Consider the following 16,340-nt stretch of genomic DNA (forward strand, 5'->3'; position numbering starts at 1 on the left):
GACATGGAGAACTTCTTGGTGCCCCCTGTATTAGGTGACTCTTTTAGATCAGAAAATCTTGGGACATTCAACTCACGGGTATTTAAATTTGAAAAGCTAGCTAAAAATTACAAATCGCTTCAGATGGACAATGTTTTTTTAGAGCGTTCACTAGAACTTAACCAGGTACCCAAAGGTCTGAGAGTATATAGGATCCCTATGGGAATTGAGGCAAACACTGAGGCATACAAAAATATGGGATGGACTTAATGAGAATTATCATTAGAGACAATAACAACAGATTAAGTGTTTTAAAAAAATGAACTACTTATTCTCAAGCAGAGTATTACCAATGACTTGCTTTTTGAAAGTAACAAAGGTAGATTAGATAGAATTACAACTGAACTTGACAGATATGTTAAAACAAGTATGGAAAGAAAACAAAAGAAGCTATTAAGGGACACTACTGAATATAAAGAGAAAAAAGCTTACCCCTTACCCAATACGACTAGGGATGTCCAACACGATGGGGATATAAGGAGAAACACAATGTTAACTGAGGAGGAGGGGGTAACCAATGAGATACATTTTGGGATAGAGGAGGAAGAAGAGGTTTTTTTAGAAAACCAACCTCCGTTAAGACGGTCAGACAGATTGAGGAACCGAGACAACCTACGAGATCAGAAGGTTCAGAGACCACCTCAGGGACCAGGACAGTACACAGGGAACAATTGGAGGGATGGGCGACAGAGGAGGAACAACTTGAACTTGAACCCCACCTTCCACAACACCAACAACTGGCGCAACAGATGAACGACAACACTGATAACACTCCCAGTATTTTCTTACCTACTGATTCTCCTGTATCTTGTTTTGATTCATCTACTGATTTATGTCAGCATTCTCCCACTAGCATGTTAAATTCTCCTTTGGTTAACATTACTAAGGAGGGTCCTACTATTTTAGGTGACAACTCCTTTTTTGTTTACAGTTTTTCTAGTTTGAAGATTTTAGACAGTCATCTTAGCTTATTGAAAAAAGGTTTTTCTTTTGTCCCTGCTTTCAAATATGACATCAGTAAGATTCTTATTAATTTAAAGCTCTTTACAAGAAAACTGAATTTAAAAGTATTTTTTAGTACTAAACACAGGGTTGACAGTGAAGCTCAATTGTTTACAATTAGAAGAAGTAGCACATTTATACCCCCACACCATCCTGCTGTGTTGGCTTTTAAACGTTTATGTACAACACAAATTAGGCGACTTCTTGACAATAGAGAGATAACATGTGACAACAACATAACATCTGCATAATTATTTTGCTTAAAGGAACTTTCTGTTAACAAGGACTATAGGGTTATGAAACCAAACAAAGGTGGAGGAGTGGTTATTATGACCAACACTGATTATTTAACGCAGATGCAGAACATTTTAAACGACTCCGACACATATGAGTTAGCTTCTAAATTTGATGTCCAGAAGGCGTACACCAAAATAGACTGGATGCTTTATGAGTTGCTATGTGAAGGTATAATAGATGCTGAGGAATATAAATATTTATCGGTAGAACACCCGGTCATGCCCACCATTTTTGGCATACCCAAAATTCATAAAAATTTAGTTAACCCACCTTTTAGAACCATAGTTGCAGCCAGATGATCAAAAACTGAACCTTTAGCTTCCTACATAGACATTATGACCAAGGACATCCTGGAAAGGTTGCCATATATCTTAAAAGATTCGTGGCACTGTTTGGACTGCCTCGGAACTTTGTCTCATGATGATCTGGGGGATTTTTTGCTGGTCACTATTGATGTTATCAATTTATTTTCAGTGATCCCCCATGATTGTGGGCTCGACTGGTTTAGGAAGAGCTTGGACAAACATACCAGCTTGCACCGGACCAAGAAGGACCTATTGGTGGATCTGTTGCAAATGGTACTGGAGAACAATTTTGTAGGTTTTGAGGATGAGTATTACAGACAGTCCACAGGGGTGGCTATGGGTGCTAAATGTGCACCCATTTATGCCAACCTTGGTTTAGCAGAATGGGAAGACCAGTTTGTGTTGACATCTGATTATAAGGCTAAGATGCCTATCTATTTTAGATTTTTGGATCATATTTTGCTTTTTTTGGAAGGGCACACTTGACGAACTGGAAGAATTTATTTTATATTTGAACAACACGACAACATTCTTAAAATTTGCACACAAGGTTGGCAAGATGAGTATTGATTATCTGGATTTACAATTATATACTAAAAATGGTAAAATAGAATCAAGATTATACAGAAAGAAAACTTACAGCAATTCATTTCTACATTATAGTAGTTGTCACCCTGCCTATGTTAAGAGAAATGTTGTTAAGGGCCAAATGATCAGGTTGTCTCGTATTATTAGTGAGGATGATGTCTTTAAAATTGAACTGGACATATTGAAGGACTTATTTGTCCAAAGAGGTTATCCCATTGATATACTTTTGTTGCTTCAACATGAAATATTTAGAAGAAGGTCTACTGACTTTGTTCCAATTTTGCATGACACACACAGGTTATGTGACAAAGTCACCAACCATAAAGATGTACCTGATAGAAGCAATACGCCAACAGGAATGGTATTACAACACAATAGGTTAGCACCTGAAGTTAAAAATGTTATTTATGGTGCTTGGGAAAGCCTCATCCCTGCAGACTTACACAACATACTTGGTAAATGTCCCACTTTTATTAATAGTAGAGGTTCAAATTTAAAAGACCTACTAGAGAAGACCCCTAGATCTTTTGGGCAAAGACCAGCCACTATGGCCAAATGTGGCAATTGCAAGGCCTGTAAATTTATTAATGACGGTCCCTATGTTTGTCTAGGTAATTTTAAGAGAACTTTGAAGAGCCCTGGTTACTGCAACTGTAACACAAGTATGGTCATTTATGCTGCCACTTGTTTATCTTGCCCAGCATTCTATATAGGTATGACTACCAGGAAGTTGAGACAAAGAATATTAGAACATTACAGGGACATAAAAAAACAAGAAAACCACTAATTCATTGTATGTACACACAAATCATTGTTCAAACTTTAAAACGTTTATTTTTTTTTGTTATTGACAGGCTATATACAAAGGATTTTGGGGGGGGACTTTAAAACCATGTTGGAAATAAGGGAATGTCTTTGGCAACTGAGACTTGATGCCAACAATGCTCCTGGTATCAATGATGCACTATCCCTAGCATGTATTTTAAGATACAAGGCAGCTTGTATATAATATAAAACTATGTAAATTTAAATATTTTAACAGCTATGTTTTTTGTTTTATATGGAATGTTTATTACTGCACACACTGCTTTTTATGATGTTTTATTTTGGTTTATTTATTTATTCTGGGTAGCTATTACTTACTTGAGATTCTAGCAAACAAGGTATTGTTGAGCAGGATTTTAAGATTTGGTGAACAGGAACTTTAGGGGATAATTGTTTAATTTAACTACCCTCCTGCTTTTTCATCATTGATTAATCAAGCACTAATTAATAGCTGTAGTTAAAGGTTGTTTTTACTGAAGTTAACTGACTCTGAAGATGCCCGTGAGGGTGAAAGCGCTTAGTCAGTTCAAGTTGCTGTTTTTTTATTTCTTCATTCATCAAATTGTGGATTAATAAAGGTTTTGTAGGTTACCTGTTATGTTACCTTAGTGCCTTTTTGTTTACTAGTTGTTTTACACTCCTGAGTTCCTTCAGTTTCTCCCCAGGCCTCTGCTGCCACGTCAGATTATGCTGGTCAACAAAATGAATAAAAAAATTAAACGTATCTATATATATAAAAACAAATAAACAAGCAAAATATTTAAGTGAGGTCTGGAAAAAAAAACCTGACAAAAACATAACACAATGCATATTCATGTCCAATTGACATAATGCCTTTTTATCATAGCTCTTAACTGCACTGATTTTGAATAGCTTCCTTCATTTTGCCCCATATTTTTGTCCTGTTCCTCATAACATTTTTGATTTTCTGGTAAATCACTGAGGATTACTGTCATTGCCAGACATTATAGTTTCATATGTCTTATTGTTCAGAAAATGCACCCTGATGCAAAATTTGTTTATTATTTTTTAAGAGAATTGGAGTAATATTTAACATTTTCCCTGATTTTGGGCCTTTGTATCCCCATTACTTTTGACTTTGTCTGGGATTGTTTGTTTTATTTACTTGCATTGCATTGTTGACCTAACACAATAAAAAGAAGTGAAATGCAAGCTGGCCCAGAGAGGGAAGAACAAAAAACTCCCAACTGCTCAATTTATTTGTTATTACCTGAGATAATGCTACACTCATTCACACAGCCACTGCAGCAGCAATGTGCAATTTATCTCGATACTGTGCTCTGACAAAATGTTTTGGACTGAGGGCAACATGTGTTATATGTAGCATACGATTCCAGACCTACAGAATCATGTAAACCATTGATGTCCTTCGTGTTTCACTGTTGCAGTCATTACATTTGGGTAATCTGCTGGCAGGTTGCCCTCAGTCGGCCTGATTAACAAAGTCTTGGGTCCTGCGTCGGTTGCTGTCCCTTCTTCCATGACGCCAGGTTGACAGGGGTATAAAACATGCAGCCGATGCCATTACATCAGTCTTTCTTGCTGTGAGGTGCCCGAAGAAGAAGCAGTTCGCAAGTGCCGGTCTGCTGACTCCTGAAATTTTCGTTTTCGAGTTTCAGAACCAAAGTCTTCAACTTAAAGCTAAGTACCCCGTTGGGGGAAACTTTTTCTTGCTCCTTACCAATGTCAGTAAAAGTTAATAATTGCATTACTTGTGGAAAGCAAATACATCATAAAGATTTTAATTTGTACTGTATTCCTTGCCTAGGCCCTGACCATGATGTACCTTGCTGTTGGTTTTGTGCTTTATTTAATCAATGCACTATCCATTGTTGGTACATTTGTGTCTCTAAATATTTCGGTTCTCAGTTTAATTATCCAGAAATGTCGTCGGTTAGCCATCTGACTACCGGGATTCTGAAAGAATGCAAAGATAAAGATAGAGACAGGCCACCAAGGTCCAAAACTGCCAACGACACTTCTCCTAAGCCAGTCGCCAGTTCACCGGTACTCAGTGAGGCACTTTCGCAGCCCCTGATACCTGCTACTTCTTATTCGCAGGCCTCTACTGAGACCCATTCGGAGTCCGGTATGCCTCGAGATACTTCACCTATGGAACCAGCTGATGTCTCTACCTTGGATGGGTCCGGAGCCGTTGTGCAGGCACCAGCTTCTGAGGGTGTATTCAGGCCTACAGACTTGCATATTAAATCTCCACCGCCTTCATTACTAAGCCTAAATCTCAATCCATGTCTAAAAAACCGATGCCCAGGCCACATGTTCAGGCCCTTATACTTAAAAACCAAATGATAAAAATGACTGAAGATCTAATTACTCTAATCAGGGGTAGTCAACCCCCCCCCCCTCTAAGAGGCCTAGGGCTGAGCTTGATTATGAATCTTCTGATCAGGATTCTGTTTCTTCTGACTCTTCTAATGACCTGGATTTGTTCATACCTACTTATGAGGACTCTGATGCAGGGGATTCCATTCCCTCTGCTTCCCCTCCTGAGGATTTTTCTTTTGGGGAAACTTTACATACTTTAAGGGAGCATTTCCACTGGGAAAGCCAGGAATTTTCTGATTCAAAAAAGAGGCTTAGGGATTTCCTTCTTCTACCTCAGCATAGGCCTTTGACTATTCCTCCTGTACTAGACATTGTTGATGATGAGTTCTCGGAATCCAGTTTGGCTCCTGATTCCCTGCCTCCAGCTCCTAGTAAACCTGACAGATACTACAGGGTTCCTGAGTCCCACAAGTTCCTTTTCAAAAATCCTGTTGCTGATCCAGAAACCATTTCTCAGGGGCCCAAGGACATTAAGGCTTCTACTGCTAAAAATCCTACCCCTTCTGATAGAGACTCCAGGGCGCTGGATAGATGGGGTAAAAAGGTTTATACTTCTGCAACCTTGGCAATCAGAGCTTTAAACTGTACATAGTACTTGGAGACGTCAATATAGACTGGTCTCACTGCTCCGCCCACATAACTCCACATCCTATTAACTTACATGGTTTCTCCCAAAATCTTCTATCCCCAACTAGAATTGGCAATACCCAACAAAAAGAGAGCACCATTGATTGGATTCTTACCAATAAGGATCCATATAATTATACCACTGGGACCCTCCCCAACGACCTCAGTGACCACCTTATTACCTATATTATTAAACATAAATGCCCAACTACCAACCCCCCCTTATACAGACTAGTCAGAAACAAAAATAAATTTGACCCACAACTATTCCTTGCAGAACTTAAGTCCTGTAACTGGTCTATCCTAAAAACTCTACCCCTCCAGGAGAACGTTTCCTACTTTAATGACATGTTCCTTAACATACTTGACTCTCATGCCCCAAAACGACAAATTAGATCCAAGGAACGGGTAGCTTGGCTAACTAGACAAACTAAAACCAAAATTAAACTCCGTGACCAGGCCTGGGATAAATGGAGAGCTACTAAAACCCCCCTAGATCGCATCAAATTTCAACAGCTTAGAAACTCTACTAAATCAGCCATTATCCAGGACAAAAAACAGTACTTCTGCCACCTCCAGAATAAACACCAGAATAACCCAAAGAAGTTCTGGGCGGGATTTAATAACCTCCTCCATCCAGGTAAATCTACTACCCCCACTCCTGAGAAACTCATTGGGAAAGACCCAGAAGACATAGCCAACACCTTTAACTCTTTTTTTACCGAGACCATCCAGTCCCTAGCTAGTCAGCTAACTACTTCCTCCACTCCCTCCACTCATACGAATAACTCTGCTCCCCCCTCCTTTAACTTAGAACCAGTATCTACCTCTTATATTCGTACCCTCTTAAAAAAACTTAAACCTACCACCCTAGCAGCGGATCACCTCCCAGCGGAATACTTACAAATCGCATCCGATGCAATCGCCTATCCCATATCAATCCCGATCAACAGGACTATAACTGAAACCACCATTCCCTCTATCTGGAAGGTTTCTTACATCATCCCTCTTCATAAAGGAGGTACCTCCACTGAAACTTCCAACTACAGACCAATAGCAATATTGTCTCCTCTAGCTAAAATTATGGAAAGATGTGTTCACAAACAACTCCTACACTACCTAACCCGTAATAGTCTCTTGTCTAACTCCCAGCACGGCTTTCGCCCCCACCACAGTACAACCACTGCCCTACTCTCCTTCATTGACTCCATCAATAATAACCGTAATAAAAAACTAATATCCTCCGCCCTCTTTCTTGATCTATCGAAAGCCTTCGATATGGTTAATCACCAGCTTCTACTCTCCACCCTGGAAAGCCTACATCTTGACAACCTAGCCCTAAACTGGTTCAAGGCTTACCTCTCTGGTAGGCAACAAGCTGTCCAGTGGCAAAACAGGCTATCTGACCTGCTCCCAAACACCATTGGTGTTCCTCAGGGCTCGATACTTGGTCCCCTTCTTTTTTCCGTCTTCATAAATGATCTCCACTCTGTCATCCCTAAAGCCACCTGCATTCAATATGCAGATGACTCCACCCTGATCTGTTCGGACGTCTCTCTCTCGAAACTCCAAACAACTACTCAACACTGTTTTACTATAGTTGAAAAATGGTCCTCCGAGTTGAAACTCATACTCAATCCATCAAAAACCAAACTGCTTCTATTTTTCCCCACCATATCCACACCACTAGATAAAGAACTTCCTATTCCAAACAATATCTCCTTTCATGTTGAATCCATCAATGGCACCATCATTGACCCTGTCTCTAGCACCAAATTACTAGGTGTCACCATTGACCACAAGCTCAAATTTGACTTGCACATCAGCCAAACCATTAAAACTGTTAACAAGAAACTCGGGTCCCTGTACAGAATAAAGAACTTCCTTACCCCTAATACCAAACTTACTATAGCTCGCACCCATCTCCTCTCCACCCTCTTGTACGCCTCCCCAGTACTCTCTTTTCTCAAAAAGCGAGAACTCAATATGCTTTCTGTTGCCTATAATCACATTGCCAGATTTATAACAGGAGCACCTTATCAAACCCACCACTGCCTTAACCTAAAGAAAATTGGCTGGTTGGAATTGCCTAATCTTCTCAAACTCAACCAACTCACAGAAGCTTTTAAAATAATCAAGCACCCGGATAGAACTCCGTCACTGAGCAGTATACTGACCCCCTACACCAACCTAAACTGCCTTCGATCGTCAAACAGTGTTCAAATACTCACCATTAAATCTAAGAATATGGGTGGCAATGCTCTCAACGCTAACTCCATTGGAAAGCCTTGGAACTCCCTTCCAAACAACCTAAGAATTATGACCTCGCTTAATCAATTCAAAAATAATCTCAAAGAATACCTTAAGTCACACTGGCTATGTCCCTGTTCAGAACCAGACTAACCTGTAGACCTCTCACCACCTTAGTCTCCCCCCTTTTCAGAGTTTATAATCTTTATCTCTTACCTTTAATATGTTACCATGTTACCCTTGTTTAAGCCTATGTGAATGTCCTATAATCAGCATGCACAACCTTTTTGTTTGTCTTTCGTCCTATGTTAATCCTACCTCTTATGTGTGTAAATGCACCATGTCTTCTCATTATGTTGGAGCTTTTCTCCCCGGGCCTCTACTGAAAAAGGACATGTATCCAGCTAGACTAGCCCGATCAACAAATGTAAAATAAAATAAATAAATAATAAAATAAAATAAACTGCCAATTTCGTATGTTAAAATTCCAACAGCATATTATTGGTCTGCTTAAACAGAAAATTATGTTGATTCCTGACTGTGTGGAAAATAAAAGATTTACAGGTTATAATGCATTCTGCTGAACAAGTTCAAAAAAACATACTTTGCAATGTGGTTTTGATTCTTTAGAGGCCTCTTGCAGGTCTGCTGTTACTGGGTCTGTGCTTAGAAGGCATGCTTGGCTTAAGGAGCAATCTTTGCCTGATCATGTTAAAGCTAAATTGTTGGATGCTCCTTTAAATCAGGACCGCCTGTTTGGCAATAAGGCTGAAGAAGTTCTTAAAAAGATGGAAGATAAAGCTAAATCTATAGAAACTGTTAAAGATTTTTTACAAGTGCAACCTCCAAGATTTAGTAGGCACTGGCCTACTAAGAACTGGTCTTTTCCAGCCCCTTCCAGATCCTCTCAAGCTAAGCCCAGACACATAAAAACCTCAGGTTTCAGTCCCAAGGGACTCTCAGAACTAAGCAGTGGGGGGGGCCTCCACTTCCAAATCTGGAAATAACAAGACACCCCTCTATGGTAAACAGTCTCAATGACTTCCTTTTAAAATGCCCAAGCACTTATCTTTTAACCACCCCTTTGGGGGGAAAGATTGCTCTTCATGCAAAGAACTGGATACTCATAGCCAAGGACAAATGGGTTTTAAATATAGTGTCCCAGGGATACCGATTTAATTTCCACATATTGCCAACACCTAACAGGTGGCCAGACCTGCCCCCAAATCAGTGGGCAGAGGCTCAGAAACAAGTACTTTCCCTCTTAAGCATGGGGGCTATTCAACTGGTACCAGAAGAGGAAAAGGGACAAGGTTTCTATTCCAGGCTTTTTCTGGTACCCAGAAAAAAACAAATCATGGCATCCAATCCTGGACCTGTCTATTCTAAACACCTTTCTGGAGATTCCAAAATTCAAGATGCTGACTCTTCACCAGTTACTTCCTATGCTAGACAAAGATGCCTGGTTGGCAACTCTAGATTTAAAAGAAGCATACCTGCACATCCCAATCAGGGAATCTTGAAGAAGATACCTACACTTCAAAGCAGGCTACTTGCATTATCAGTTCTCTGCACTGCCCTTCGGCTTGTCTACTGTGCCCAGGGTATTCACAAAGTGCCTGGCTCCAGTTATTGCATTTTGCAGACAAAGAAATATTCAAATATATCCATACCTGGACGATTGTCTAATTCAGGCAGAAAACCAGGACATACTTTTAAACCATCTGGTGTTTGTAAAAAGGGTTCTAACTTGTCTGGGGTACACCATAAACAAAAAGAAATCACAACTGGTACCCTGTCAACGGATTACATTCCTGGGTGCAAGCTTGAATACAACTGCCCAGATGGCTTTCCTCACACCAGAAAAGCAAATTTATTTGTTAACTTACTTCAAACAAGCGGCCACAAAAACCCTGCTATCTGCAAGAAAAATACTGCAAGCTTTGGGGTTCATGGCCTCCTGCATTCTTCTAATTCCATATGCAAGACTGCATATGAAGAAACTACAGTGGTATCTAAAAAGTCTATGGAGTCAACATTGTCACAGCCTGGAAACAATGATTCCTATCATACCTTGCTTACGCCTGAAGTTCCTATGGTGGGCAGAGGCCTGCCACCAAAACAAGAGACTACCATTCACACTACCCCTTGCCACCCAAACCCTAACTACAGATGCATCAAACTATGCATGGGGGGCTCACCTGGCAGGGAAGTGCATTCAGGGCAAATGGAACCCAAATCAAATGCACCTACATATCAATCAAAAATAAATGTTAGCTGTACAGAATGCTCTGACAGCCTTCAAGGACTACATTCTTCCAGGACAACTAATGGTAAAGACGGACAACACCACGGTTATGTGGTACATAAACAAGCAGGGGGGGTACACATTCCTACCCCCTCTGCAGACTAAACATGGCATTGTGGAACACAGCCTTGAGCTACCAAGTGCACCTACAAGCTCAATTCCTGCCAGGAAAATTGAATACACTGGCAGACAGACTAAGCAGAAACCTCATGGACCCACACAAGTGGAAACTGGAACCACGGATTTTCAACATGTTGACAAATGAATGGGGAGCCCAGACATAGATCTATTTGCCTCCCCCCAGAACTACCAGTTGGACAAGTTTTGCACACCGACTCCCCACAAACAAGCTTGGAAAGGGGATGCTCTGTCCTTCAGCTGGGAAAACCTATCAGTCTACGCCTTTCTCACTCTACCTCTGCTCTCCAAAGTTATATTAAAAGTCAAACAGGACAAACCAAGGATGATTTTGATTGCTCCAGACTGGCCGTGCCAACACTGGTACCCCCTCTGTGCAGTATGTCGCAAATATCTCCATGGTACCTGCCTCAGACCCCTTCCCTGCTGTCTCAGCAGGAGAACCAAATTCTGCACCCTCAGCTTCCAACATTGAACCTTGCAGCCTGGCTAATCACTTAAATTCACCCTTATCATCCCTCAGAAAACCTGTGATGGATGTCATCTTGGAGGCGAGGAGACCTAGTACTAGAAAATCTTATGCTGACAAATGGAAAAGATTCTGTGCCTGGATCCAATTTTTAGGAATGAGCACAGCAATGCCCAATTTACCTCAGATTTTGCAATACTTAACTGAGATGTTTCACAAGGGCATATCTTTTTTCCTCCATTAAAATCCACGCCTCAGCTATTTCAGATCACTGTAACACAGAACCACCCCTCTTCTCTCATCCTCTGCTCAAGCAATATCTCAGAGGGGCAAAAAACTTACGACCACCTTGGAGAGCTCCTACCCCTGCTTGGGACCTTAACTTTGTTTTGGAGAAACTCACTCTACCTCCTTTCGAGCCAGCTGCTACTGCAAACTTAAAGTTTCTTTCTTGGAAAACAGCCTTCCTTTTAGCAATCACTTCAGCCAGAAGGATATCTGAATTACAGGCCCTTATGGCAGTGGAGCCTTTCATCATCTTTCATGCGGACAGGGTATCTCTCAGGACCAATCCATCCTTCATGCCCAAGGTGGCTTCTAGTGTGGCTCTTAATCAGTCCATTCATTTGACAACCTTCTTTCCCAATCCACAGAACAAAGGAGAACGGATTCTGCATTCCTTGGATGTGTACAGACAACTTAGATTCTACTTGGACAGGACTAAATCTTGAAGAAAATCTGAACAATTGTGGTAGCATTTGCTGCAGGGGCAGAGGGGAAGGCTATTTCAAAACAAACCATTTCTAAATGGATAAGCCATTGTATTAATTTCTGCCATAAGCACCATGGAAAACCTATCGCCCAGGGCATCAGATCTCACTCCACCAGGACTGCATCTACTTCTGCAGCCTATCTCAGAGGTGTTCCTACCAGTGATATCCCAGAAGCTGCTACCTGGAGTTCTGTACATACTTTCACCAAGCATTATCATTTATCAATTTTCTCTAAATCCAGAGCTGGCTTTGCCACTGCTGTCTTGCAGGGCCTTATAGCTGGCCCTAATGCTGTATAAACTCCTCCTCCCAACCATAGCTTTGGGAATCTACTCAAATGTAATGACTGCAACAGTGAAACATGAAGAACATAATACAGCTGTGTATACTTACCATAAATGTAGATGTTCGAGTGTATTCACTGTTGCAGTTCTGGTTACCCTCCCTCCAGCCCCCTAGTTTTCTCTGGCTATACCTCTACTTTCCTTTACTATGCTTAAAAGCCTTTTTGGTGTATTTGCTTTTGGTTGGAGGTATACTTTTGTGTTTTTTGTGTTTATTTTCTCCCCATTAGGGGGGCAACTGACATCTGGGGCAAGAAAAACTGATGTAATGGCGTTGGCTGCATGTTTTATATCCTTGACAACCTGACATCATCGAAGAAGGGACAGCAACTGACGCAGGACCCAAGACTTTGTTAATCAGGCCAACTGAGGGCAACCTGCCAACAGATTACCCAAATGTAATGACTGCAACAGTGAATACACTCGAACATCAACATTTATGGTAAGTGTACACAACTGTACTTTGCAGCATATTATCACTCAACACTATCTAGAGTCATTACACAAATGAGAACATGTTTGTCTCATCAACACCTTAACACATGAAATAATATTTAAGACTTGCAATTTCATGAAAGCCAGTGTTACTGGTAGTACACTCAGCAGTGAGCATCGCTTGAGTGTTTAGGAGCTACTGTCTGATTCCTGCAGTTCTTTGTGGAGCCATATAACAAATTTGTTAATAAGGTATGTTACACATCATGCCTCTGTAAATCTGATTTGTTTTAAATAAATTCAAAGAACAGCTCAGCTCAGGCTGTTTAACACAAAATGTCCCTCGATCTGCTAGCTAATATGTCAACCACAGTTGCACAATTGCTGACGAGAGTTTTTGGCAAGCAATTTTAATATACAAACTTTATACAGCAGAACTGTTGGAACCCTAACAACTATGCACCATACCAGTCCAGGTTCTTACATCAGAAATTGAGACAACAAATTAGAAAAGTATTTTAAAATTCATGTAAGCACTAAAACAAGAGCAAAAGTGAGGACACAATCCAGGAACATAAATCGCAAGTATTTATTGCAACGGATGAGCGCTTTCACTAAAAATAGTTTCTTCAGATCCAAGTAATTTTTACAAAGAGTACATTATTTAAATACAAAATTGATTAACCAATTACAAAAAACTGAACAATCACAAAGAATACATTAATTACGCTAAAAATACATAATTATTTAAAACTGCCTAACTATTTAAAACAGAATTCCTAGACTATTGAATATAAAAGATGATAAATAAAATAAATGAATTTACAAAATAGAGATAAGAATATATATAGACATGTGTATGTAACGTCAATGAATGTAAGAAATATAATTGATAATTTATTTTGTTTTATTTAATATGTCTGCGCTGTCTTAAGTTGGGTTTAATTGATGCTCTTTCATTCAACCCTGAGCCCCTGTCAGCCCTTAATAAAATAATCCAGCCACTTTCTTTCCCTTCAGTATAAGACATGATATTACCACCTCTTTTGTCTGGTATAATCACTTCTAATACTCTAAATGAGAACTCATGATCATTTCCATATTGGAGCACATGCTTAGCCAAGGCATTATGTATAGTACCTTTCCTAATATGATAGCTGTGTTCTCTCATTCTATCACGGAGTAGGCGATTGGTTTTGCCCACATAGAAAGAGGAACAAATTTTACAGACAGCTAGGTATACTACATGTGCAGTCATGCAATCCGCGTCAGCTTTCATATAAAATATTTTACACCAATCAGGATGAAAGAACTGCGTGCTACTATCAATAAATGAACAAAAGTTGCAATGACCACATGGTTTTGTATATCCTGACATATTCAAATGTCTATCAGCTTTAGGGTAACATAATAATCTTTTTAAGTTACATTTATTCCTAAACAAGAAGCGTGGTGCTTCTCCAACAATCTGTTTGAGATCATCATCAACCTGTAAAATATTCCAATATTTTTTGACAATCTTGTTAACTTCAAAATGATCAGACATGTAGTATACCTAGCTGTCTGTAAAATTTGTTCCTCTTTCTATGTGGGCAAAACCAATCGCCCACTCCATGATAGAATGAGAGAACACAGCTATCATATTAGGAAAGGTACTATACATAATGCCTTGGCTAAGCATGTGCTCCAATATGGAAATGATCATGAGTTCTCATTTAGAGTATTAGAAGTGATTATACCAGACAAAAGAGGTGGTAATATCATGTCTTATACTGAAAGGAAAGAAAGTGGCTGGATTATTTTATTAAGGGCTGACAGGGGCTCAGGGTTGAACGAAAGAGCATCAATTAAACCCAACTTAAGACAGCGCAGACATATTAAATAAAACAAAATAAATTATCAATTATATTTCTTACATTCAGTGACGTTACATACACATGTCTATATATATTCTTATCTCTATTTTGTAAATTCATTTATTTTATTTATCATCTTTTATATTCAATAGTCTAGGAATTCTGTTTTAAATAGTTAGGCAGTTTTAAATAATTATGTATTTTTAGCGTAATTAATGTATTCTTTGTGATTGTTCAGTTTTTTGTAATTGGTTAATCAATTTTGTATTTAAATAATGTACTCTTTGTAAAAATTACTTGGATCTGAAGAAGCTATTTTTAGTGAAAGCGCTCATCCGTTGCAATAAATACTTGCGATTTATGTTCCTGGATTGTGTCCTCACTTTTGATCTTGTTTTAGTGCTTACGTGAATTTTAAAATAATTTGTTTGGAGAACAAGAGCATTTACCTGCGTAGCAGCTATCTTGACTTTTACAAATTAGAAAAGTAGTTTTTACCTTCAGCCTGAAAGGCATGTGGTATGCTATTATATACCAGTCAACTGCATGTTTTTTAGGAGCATTTATGGAACGTTCAAAGTATATCCATGCACTTACTGGACCTACTCAGACCTCACAAGACATTCCATGAGCTGAGACAGCAGAAGTGCTGCACTAGGCAGATGAAGAACAGCAACGCATTACAAGAGTTACAACATATGACAGCAGAATGGTGCAAGGGCAGAAAAAAAACAAAACAAAACAGAAAGCTGATTTACAGTTATACCATGTTCCTATTCAGTAAGGCCTAGTCAGCCATCCAGTAAGAAGACATAAAGGAGAGGCTGTACTGTTTATAGCTTCTTAAATCACTGTTTATATATTTTTGAAGAGTTTGGCTTGGTCTGCTGGAATATTGTTTCTCTTTGCCATCTAATACATTCAAGTTTACACTGTAATTGCATGTAGAGAAATGACAGTATAGATACCAGCCATTGCTTAGATAAATGTGTTTTGTCCTTTGATATTGCAGTCTATATGACTTTTTAGATATAAATTGTACTAATCATGCATAAGCCAATTAAGGAAGCAAAATATGAGAGATATGCATTCAGCTATCCATGCTATGATGAAGGAAGCATATGTGTGTACCAATGAATCTCAGGTGAAGTATCATGTGTTAGAACTAAGTCCACTGGGATTTTAGAAATGTGTTTTTTTGTTCATTATGTTTAAAATCACTTGCTTGGTTGAAAATCATTAGCACCTGGATGACAGCAGTTTGCTGCATTATTTGCCAACTGATTTAATTATCCCTGATTCATTTATTTAAAGGCAGAAGCCTCTGACATATTTCTCTGCTACTTTCTTATTTGCAGTGTGCCCTGGGAGTTCTGAGATTATACTAAACACTGTAACAATTTACAGATGACATTATTGACAGGGGATTTTTGTTGAATAAAGTTGGCACTCTTAGCAATTTCAGGTAATGAAAAGGTGATTTTGATTTTCTATAACAATCAAATCAAAATTAATGATAGAATGTTTGCACTATAAAATAGTTCACCTACTGTTTACTACAGGTTAGTTCACTGCTTGGATGGGGAGGGAAATATACTGCAGAATGTAACATAGAGAGACAAACTAATTTACACATAACTTCTAATGTTCTACCCATAGACTTTCAGGGGCTTAAGATGTGAAATACAGATTTTTTTTCTTGTATATTTAGAATTTC

Source organism: Protopterus annectens, chromosome 6.part0 (assembly GCF_019279795.1).
Source record: "Protopterus annectens isolate FY-2018-M chromosome 6.part0, PAN1.0, whole genome shotgun sequence".
Classification (NCBI taxonomy): domain Eukaryota; kingdom Metazoa; phylum Chordata; order Ceratodontiformes; family Protopteridae; genus Protopterus; species Protopterus annectens.